General features: G+C 37.6%; 1 protein-coding gene across 2 annotated transcripts in view; it reads left to right on the top strand.

Moving 5' to 3' along the window:
- The window catches only part of LOC122079696 (pectate lyase-like), a 13000-nt gene continuing 2535 nt past the window's right edge, over positions 1 to 10465 (top strand). The window contains exons 1-3 of one of the 2 annotated variants that reach the window (XM_042646376.1): positions 1 to 208; positions 327 to 389; positions 1405 to 1466. The gene's annotated coding sequence lies outside the window, so the exon portion shown is untranslated. Of the gene's footprint in view, positions 209 to 323; positions 390 to 1404; positions 1467 to 10465 lie in introns of both variants that reach the window. The other variant, XM_042646375.1, reaches the window with a different exon arrangement.

Here is a 10465-nt window from a genome sequence, read left to right as displayed (position 1 = left end):
GTTCTCTTTCACCTATGTTTGTTGCGAGAGAGAGAAGAGGAAGGAAATCAAGGAGGACAGAGGGAGAAGAATGAGGAAAGAGTAAAGTGTAGGAGCTTTTCCATACCTTGTTTTGAGGCTTGGAGCTCTACCAAGGTGGGAGTTTCTATTTACCTTACATGTAAGAGATTTTGAAAGAATTAGAAGAGAAGAAAAAGAAGTGGGAAAGGTAGGTTGCCATATAGAAACCCCCCACCTTGATAGGTGTTCTATGTCTTGTACCCTCTATTCTTTTTTATAAGATATTCATACTTGTTGTGTTCATATTTTGTGGATGCATGAAGAAGTTGGGATAAGGAGAGTGGAGATCTAAATGGAGAAACAAGAAGAGGGTTGAGATCTCATTCGAGGTAGGAGATCTAGTTACCTGTCAATTTCTGTTTGAGTTTTACAATATGTATTCTCTTAAATAGGGTTGAAGATGAGATTGGTGAGGAGATAAAAAGCTAGAGAATTCTGTTTTTCCAAAATCTTCATATGCATATATCCCATCTTCAAAATGATTTTAAGGTCTTTTTATTGGGTTTCTAAACTTAATTTTAAAAGAAAAGTAGAAGTATTATGAGTTTGGAACCTATGGACTTGGACTCAAGTCATTTCGACTTGTATCAAAGAAGTATGCTCGTTTTCCTAAGACTACTTAAACTTGTATTTTGTACATGGCATGTGCAAACACATCAACTTCAAGCCAAATTATGAGACTCTTACAGTATGTTTCAAAGACAACTTCCTTCAGGAAAATTGTAGGACTATAAAATAGAGAACTTTTAGATTTGGAAGCAAATGATTTCAAGCTATATACAGAAAGTTATGGTCATTTTCCTAAACTTACCTAAATCAGTTCTCTTCTAAACAGACTTTCTTTTGCTGAACTTTAGGATAGCTAAAGATCGATTTACAGTTCGATTTAAGATCTAATTATTTTGTATTTAATCATCATAATTTACAGAAGAACCTTATAAGAATTTCATTTCCAATGGAGTTCGGGAAGAAAGGCATGTAACATAAGATTTGGTGCTACTCACATTATATATGCCCAGAAATTTTAAACCCAATATTTTGGACTTGAAACAAATGAAGGCATGTTAACTAAATAATGGTAATCCTATAATGGAATCTTTATTATGAAATAGGTATTAACACAAATAATTGATACCTTAAATGAAACAAGAAGGCAAGGGATGTGTATCCTTATGAGAGTAAATTACCAAAATAGAATATATATATATATATAAATGCTAATACAAATGAGGGGTAAATTAGAGGACTTATTAAGTTACTATTATGATTTGGTAGACTGTTATAAGGGTCATGTAACCTGGACAATGGGAAAACCTTATTAATTATGATGCTACTCCTATGTAGGACATCTCCATTGTACAAGTGCTATCGACTTTTGAAATTTGTAACTATCAAGAAAATTCAAGGTGAGTGGGACTAACCTAGTTATCTTCCCCAGTTGTGTGATGGATGCCTATATGTATTATTTAAGAAATTGATATGATAAATCTCATGATGATAGCCTTTAAGACTTTTGTCCATGTATTATGAAATACTTGCATTTGAATTACAAAATGGGATGTTGTGATTGAGGCTATTTTTATGAGTTGAATGAATGTTTGTGGTGATACATTGTGTATATGAAACAAGAAATGCAATTGTGGCTATATTGTGAAATAATGTGCAACTATGGATAATGGTTCTTTATGTAATGAGAATATGGTCAGGTTACATACCTCATCTAGTGCGGGATAAAGGGATAAGTGTACGATGTAATGTGATGTGGTGTACCTCACCTAGAGGGGGAAGAAAGGGTGAGTGTACAGTGTTGAGATATTGCTGGAATTATATGATGAATCATTGTAGGATTACTGTTTTATGATAATGATATGCATTGCTTGATATACACATGTATGATGGTATAAATATAGTTATTATAATATTTATTGTTAGGTGTGCCGATGTGAGTATACCTAGGAAGGTTTTTCTCACTAAGCTTTCGAGCCTACCCCATTATTATATATCTTTTTCTACAGATAAAGATCAAAGCCATAAGACTAGGATGGAACCAACCATGAGGATGAATATTTCATTTGTCAACCAATAATTGTTGATTTTTTTTTTTTTTTTTTTTTTTTTTTTGTAATTAATGGATGTTTTGTATTAATTTTTTTTTTTTTTTTTTGTAAGGATCAGCAAATGAATTTCATTAAATCAAAAGAATGAGAGAATACAAGAAAAATTACTATTGAGCTATTATGGCCATCAGCAGAAGCAACAGCTCAACCAAAAAGTCTATTTACATGAATCTATACCTAGGACGTTTTTGAAAATCCCAACTTACATCAAAAAGCACAAAAGATGGGACTTCTTCCCAAACTTCAGACGTTCTTGAAACTGCTCCATACTTAGCCAATTTGTTAGCTATTGTGTTGATCTCTCTGTAACAATGTGAAATTATTAATGAAATATTATCCAAGTACTGCTTATGGAATAACCACTTCTGTTCAAAACACCATGGAATTTTTTGACTTCTAATACATGACACCATTGCCATGGAATCACAATCTACCCATAACTTATTCATCCCCATAGCTCTTGCATTCTGAATACCAATAAAGAAAGCTGCGAACTCCGCGATAAAGTTTGTCCCAATCCCTTCATATTGCACAAAACATCTTATAGGAAATCCTGCATCATTGCAAAAAAATCCCACTTGCTCCAGAGCACCCTGGATTTCCCAGACAGCACCCATCTATATTTAATTTAAAGACCATTGATGGGGGGAAGCTCCAAAATAACTCCAAAATTCTCTTATGTTGGACCGTAACCATAGACACCATTAACTTTTTAGACAAAAGAAGGTCTAACATAGAGGTTACCTGAATAGCCTCTAGGGTGGAAAACACCTTGAGATCTCTCAGAATCAACTTCACCACCCAATCTGCAATCCGTTTCTGATCTTCAAAGAGCCTCCTGTTTCTCTCCTCCCAAAGATGAAGAGACACTAGAACATAGAGGCATCCACAACTTAGAACAGCATACACCTGCAGCCTTTCCTTTTCCACCAAGAGAATAGTTCCTCAACTGACGGGAAGCCAATCCCTCTTTGATTGAACAAAGCAAACACTTTTGACCACACAACACAAGAAAACGGGCAATCTAAGATGATATGATTTAGAGTTTCTACATGCTTAAAGCATAAACTACATCTGGATGGTAAAGCAATAGAGCACTTCATAATTTTTTCATCAGTTGGAAGGCACTCATGAATTAACCTCCACCCATACAATGACTGTCGAGAAAGAAGACCTTTCAGCCAAACAAGTCTCGACCAGCTTTTAGAAGAACTCTTCGACCTCAAACCTTTCCATGCTGAGGAAACTGAGAATTTTCCTGACTCAATTAGAGACCAGACCAATCTATCCATCCTATTAATAGAGGGGAGCTGAAAAGCAAGAATGTGCTGGTAAATGCTTTGCAAATTGGTGGACTCCACCGCAGGAAGCACCCATTTCCGTCTTTAATAAAATCAAACACCATGACTGACATAGCACTAGCTTGAGGCTGAACATGCTCAATATTATCATGAATCTTTCTATTCCCCAAACAACGATCATACCAAAATCTAATGGAAGGGCCATCACCAACAACCTATCTAGAATTATCTGAGACAAATTCCCAAACTTTTCTTTTACCAGCAAAAATAAAAGATGATGCAACATAACGCTTTAAGGAGCCGTCGGGCTCCACAAATCTACCTTGTAAGAAAGCCACCAAACTAGACTTTTCGGTCCTGGACATATCAACATAACTTAGCCAGCAAAGCTAAATTAACTTCCTTAAGCCTGCGAATGCCAAGACCACCCTCCCTTTTAGGCTTACAAACCTTCTCCCAATTCACCATTACTGCTTTAGACTTGCTAGGCTCACCATTCCAAATGAAGTTTTTAATCCATCTTTCCATCTTGGCAATTGATGACGCTGGCTATAGATAAACTAAAAAGTTGTGAACTGGAATGCTACTCATCACTGTTTTCACTAGTTCCACTCTTCCTGCTAAAGATAATAATTTTCCTTTCCATTCAGTCAGAGACGAGCCATAAATTTGTCCATCAAAGGGAGGGTCAAATCTTTTTTAACCCGACCCTTAAATAGATCAACCCCAAGATATCAAGTTGGGAACTGACATTCTGGGATGTTTACAACTTCCTTGATTCTTCGCTTTCTTGCCAAAGGTATCGACCTAAGAAAAATCTTGTTTTTCTCTAGGTTGATTTGTTGGCCAGAGTAGGCTTAGTAAAAGTCTAGAAATCTCCTCAAGTTCTTAATACCCTTCAACTCTGCATTCATAAAAATGAGAATGTCATCGGCATGCAACAATTGCAACGGGGTAACTACCTTTCTAGGTCCAGGAATTCCTTTCAAAAAACCTTTGTTATGAAGATCACTCAGACCCCTGCACAACACTTCTTCAGCAATAATAAAAAGCATGGGGGACAAAGGGTCACCCTGACGACGGCCTCTTTCCACCCCAAAGAAACCAACTGGACCACCATTTATTAGCATAAACAACCTAGAAGATTGGAGAATCTGTCTAATCCAGTTGATCCAAATTTGGGAAAATCCAAAATTACCCAGGACATCAAACAGGAAATCCCATTCAAGAGTGTCAATTGCCTTTTTCACATCTAGTTTCAACCCTATATTCCTACCAAAACTCTTAGTTGCAATCATGTTTGTGAGCTCTGAAGCAACCCCAGTGTTAGAGAAAATGATTTTCCCTTTTTGAAATGCACTTTGCTTTTCAGATTGATCCGAGGAAGGAAAGGAGAAAGTCTCATTGCCAAAATTTTCGGAATTAATTTGAAAAAAAAAATCCCACAACAAATTGGCCTAAACTGACCCACCTTACGAGCATTGTCTACTTTAGGGATTAAGGTAATGAAATTACTATTAACCCCTTTGGTGATCACCCCTTCATTAAAAAAATTAAAAATAGCATTGCATACCTTAGAGCCTACTATATCCCAGCAAGTTTGGTAGAAAGTGCCTGGCAACCCATCAGGACCTGGAGCACTAGAAGGTTCCAAGTCAAAAACTGCCAACCGAATTTCCTCAGGGGAAGGCACAGCTGTGAGAGAAGCATTGTCATCTCCATTCAAAAATTTAGGGATTACTGCAAGCAGACTTTCACACTTTTCAAAGACACCCCGTCTGTGAAAGGCTTCAAAATGGCTTAACATTCAGTTCCCAATAGCAGCAGGATCGGTCATAATTTCACCATTTTCACCCTCAAGCTCTCGAATAATTTGGCGACCTCTTTTAATTTTAACAGAGATATGAAAAAATTTGGAGCAACGATCACTTTCCTTAATCTAGCCCAGAGTTTCTCATGGAGAACCATAGCCTTGTCCAGCTCTTGCCTCGCAAACAACTCCTGCTCAAACAAGCAATCATTTATAGCTGCATCTTCAATTTTATTTTGAACCGCCTCCAAAGCTGCCCTCATTTTATCAGCATCTCTATCAATATGAGGAAAAACAAACTTTTCCCAACATCGCAAATGATTCTTCAACCTTTTCAATTTTTGAACAATAATAAACATAGGTGTGCCCCTGACCGGCACCTCCCAAGAATTTCGAACAATCATCTTGAAGTCTACACGATCAGCCCAAAATCTTTGCATTCGGAATGGAATATTCGAAGGACGGGAAACTTCATTACAATCCACAACAATAGGAGAGTGGTCAGAGTATCCACGATGCAAAACACGCTGGGCACAAGTAGGAAATTTTTGTAACCACTCCTCATTACAAAAGCTTCGATCAAGAACAGCGCACACGTTGCCAATTTTCCTATTATTTGACCGTGTGAACTTCAGGCCTGAAGTACTTACTGGAAGAAGCGATGACAGAGTCCAGAAATGCAGCAAAATCCTCTGAAGAACCTTGATTAAACCTACCGGGACCTTGCTTCTCGTGGGAATACAAACTAGCATTGAAATCTCCAAAAACCACCCAAGGGAGAGCTGTGTCAGAGACAGAGCACAAGTCGAACCACAACTGGCGTCTGTCCACTCTGAAACAGGAAGCATGAATCATAGAGACCATAATCCTCATGCCCATTACCTCCACTATCAAAGAAAGATGTTGATCTGATTCAAGAATTACCGTCGGTCGCTGGATAATCTCCTTCCAGAAAAACCAAATATTTGGGTACAAACCTACCCGATGATTGATTATGAATAAAATCCACTCCATATCCTAGAGCACTAAAAAACTTTCTTGGGCATCGATTGACATCCACCTTTGGCTCTATAATGCAAAGAAAAGAAGGTTGCTGCTTCTGAATCAAAACACGCAATGCTGCCCGAGCACGATTATTGCCAATTCCCCTTATATTCCAAAAAATACTCTTCATTGCAGAGAACACTGGGAACCTCGAGTGGTGCACCTGGTAGAAACACCCACACACAAGTTTTGACGCAGTAGACTATCTACTACTCCTATTTCCTGACGACGATTCCCCTTTCTCTGAGCCGCTGCCAATGTCTCTCCTCTTGATCCATTCTCAACAGGAATAAAAGGAGCCGAGTTATCTTCTTGAACCATATTAGATAGTTCATGTTGTACAATAGCCACACGGCCATTATCCTCAAGAGCTAGAGTCGATGACATTTGAGTCTACAACAGCCCCTTCCATAGGCCTAGAGTCTGATAGAACCACTTCCAAACGCCATCCCTCCAAGAGACCCCTGGTTGATCCAGAACCGGAACTAGAAGGTGAACCCATTTGTCCGAACTCCAAGACCCGACCATCCCTATTAAGCATGAATTTTGGAGACCCATTAACTCCATTCACCACATCAGCATCATTCAAATTCTCACCAGAATTTGCAACGTTCTCCACCATATCTTGTTGATCCTTATTAGCTCCTATAATCTCTCTTGGAGATAATGAAAAATTAAATCCCCCAATGGAAGGAACCAAATTAGAGCCCACCAAATCTTGCCTTCCTAAATTGGTGTTAACCGCCACATCAGCCTCATTCAAATGAATTGGCTCTTCCACCACCGCCGCTGCCACCCGCGGCCTCCACACCCTTCTTTGTCGACGGCCAGCCACATTAGTATCGACATAGTTCGCTCCAGGAACTCGAGCCTCCCTAACCGAAGGGTCATCTTTTGCCGAACAAGCATCTGCCCGATGACCAAATCGCCGACAAGATGCACACCTAGTCGGTGGCTCTTCAAACTCCACCACCTGCTTAAAAATAAACAACTCCAGAGTATTCAAATGCTCCCGTTCAACAAAAATCTCCTCCACTCTTAGTTGTGAATCATCGACATCTACACACACTCTCGTAAAATGACCAAAGGAAGAGTCCCACGTTCGTCGATCAATTGCAATAGGTCGTCCCACCGCCTTGGCCATGGATAGGAGAATTTCCTCATCACGATATTCCTAAAAAAAAAAAAATGTTTTGTATTACTGAATGGAAATGTACAGTTTTAAAGGAGTTGAATTATAGTATTGCCACTAAGAGAAAATCTTGACACACTGATGTAATGGAATTCTATGTAATATTAGAAAATAATTAAATTTTAATGGAGGATATTATGGGTTAGAATTTTTATGAGTTGTGACCATACCCTTATCCCAGGTTTGGGGTCACTACATCCACTATATCCGCTTTTGAAATGATATCCATGTAGTCAATAAAAGGTCTACAACCATTCAAAAACCTATTTTGCCACGCTTAGATGCACACAAATAATCTCCTAAATTGAGGATTTTTTGTCATGTCATGTCTCTCATACAACTGTACCAGTACCAGGGTTAGCCCTTCTTAACAAGTGACCATAGCTAGGAAAATTTTGCATATGCATTGACAAAGCTCTCTTACCCTCCAATTGCAACCATCTCCATTACAAATAGCAGTAACCTAGACTTCTCATTTTTTGTTCTCATAATATCAATTCCTTTATGTATAGCATAAGTTTGATGAGCAGCTCTATAGTGGTGAACATCATAAAATACGGAGTGTAGAGCAAAGTTAACTCTTGAATCAATATCCATGTCATATCCTTCATGATAGTCATCAGATTTGTATTCTCTATCACCATCATCCTTTGGGTGGCCATCTATATCATGTGTCTAACTTGCATACTCATCATCATCACCAATATCTGAATCACTATTATCCTCATCTTTTATCTCTTCTGACTCTACATATTCTCTATCACTGTCATCCTCATGCTCAAAATCGTTGTCTTCATCTTCATCAGAAATGACATGATCAGCTTGCATTGTCTCACTAACTTCCTTCCTCTTACTCTTAGCAATAGCAATAGTGTTGTTTTTAGACCTAGCAACACCAAAAGAACTACCACTTCTCCAACTAAGACAGTGGACCTTCCGATAAATTTTACATTTTTTGTATCTATAGCTCTTGCCTCAAATGTGCATTTTAATTGGGGCTTCCACTTATCAAATCAAGTGAGAAAAAAGAAATCAGGAGCATCCAACTCATTTTCAAGTCATGTGATCTCAAGCATTGAACTTCACCTTCTCATCAAGTCTTCATCATCAAGAGAAGTGGTCAATGAGTTTATCAAATGCATCATTCATATCATATTGCATTAGGCATTAGGTAATGTCTTTCATTTACTATTTTATTTGTAAATGTCTTTATTGCTCAATGTTGAGCATTATAGTGTCCATTAGCCTAGATCGTACTAAGGCTATTGTAAAAGACTCTCATCCTTAAGAGATTGTAAGAACATTCTCATTCTTGAAAGCGATTTGTAAATGTTAATTTCCCCACCTACCATATTGAAAGGGAATTACTATTGGAACTCTCAAGGTGAACTTGAGTCGAATGGACTAGACTTAAGGAGTTGAACCACTATAAATCTCTTGCGTCTACCTGTGTGATTGTTATTTGTTTGTCAATTGAATTTTATTTTCGCACCATTCAGAATTTCAAATTATATTATGCTAAAGTGAAAAAGAGGAAAATCCACTGGTGAGAACCTATTCACCTCCCTCTAGGTTACACAACACTTGTTTGAGGGTGTAGGGGTGAAGCCACTATGGTACATTTCAACCCTACCTAGAGAAATATCTATATTTTTATAGTCTTGTTGTGCAAGTAAGAAAAACAAAAGTGATTTAGGGATTTTGAGTTATGGTTTCTGAGGAGAGTTCTTACTGCAACCTTATGGGTATTCTTGAGAGATCTCTAGTGTACCCTTTCTTTCAACATATTGAATCATTTTCAGTTTCACCCGCAGATGTAACACATCATATTAGTTCTTTGGGTCATCTATGCTTTAATTTGTTCATGTTATTTGCGTTTCTTGGTGTTTTTTCTAAGAGGTAATCTTCACTACATGAAAAAAAATATATAGAAAAAAAAAAAATTCATAAATCTTATTGATTGCAATGACCAAGCCCACCACTAAATTGATATACAATAATTTTTTAAGTTGCGTTAGTCAAATTCTGTACAAAGGAAGCAATTCTTGTAAGTGCCTAAAGATTAACAACTCATGCATGATCAAGTGCTTTGTTGGTCAAGAACTGTCATCAAGCTCCTTCTCGCAAACATTTTTTTCTTAAGAGTCTCAGTTCAAGTTGTAGATGAGACGATTAGAAAAAAGACGATAAACCCTCCATGTGATTTCTCTATAATCTCTCATATATAAACTCAATTCCCTTTAGGTGGCTCTCCACCATCTCCTGCTGGCACTGACAACATCTTCAATGTCTCCTCCACCAATTCCTTCGTTCGCAACCTGATGCGTGTATGGGTGGTGGGATAGGAGAAAATAGAAAGAGATAAAAATAAGGATGAAGAGATAAATATAAAATAGGTAAATTGATATAAGTTAACTACTTGGGAGATAATTATCAAGGAAGTCATGACCTCTTTTCTCAAAATAGAAATTGTAAGAAATTTTATTTATCTCTACCCTCCCCCCCACCCAAATTAAATAAGAATGCTAATTAAAACTTTTAATTATTAAAATAACTATTGAACATGCATGCTACTCATATAGTTTATGTTTCACTACATATGTTCACATAACACAATCCAATGGATTTTAGTCATTTTAGGAATTAAACCCTATTTTTAAGAGTGAAATTTGGCTGATGCCTGAGTTGCAGCCACTTGGCTGCAACCCCTGGTATCAGTCAGGGGAATGGAATTTCAAGGGTAGGGGTGAAAAATTCACCCAAGGTGGGTATTTGCAAATCTGGCCTTGACATTCCATTCCCTTGGCTGCAACCCTGCAACCCAGGTAGTAATGAATTTTTTTCCTTTTTTTAAGATTACGATTTCTGTTGGTAACATATGACCCCTTTATCGTGAATATGCATGGTGCAATATTAAGGGGTTTTTTTTTTTTGGGGGGTG

Source organism: Macadamia integrifolia, chromosome 5, assembly GCF_013358625.1.
Source record: "Macadamia integrifolia cultivar HAES 741 chromosome 5, SCU_Mint_v3, whole genome shotgun sequence".
NCBI classification, from domain to species: domain Eukaryota; kingdom Viridiplantae; phylum Streptophyta; class Magnoliopsida; order Proteales; family Proteaceae; genus Macadamia; species Macadamia integrifolia.
Note: the sequence above shows the minus strand (reverse complement) of the source record. Positions and strands in the feature narration are given on the sequence as shown.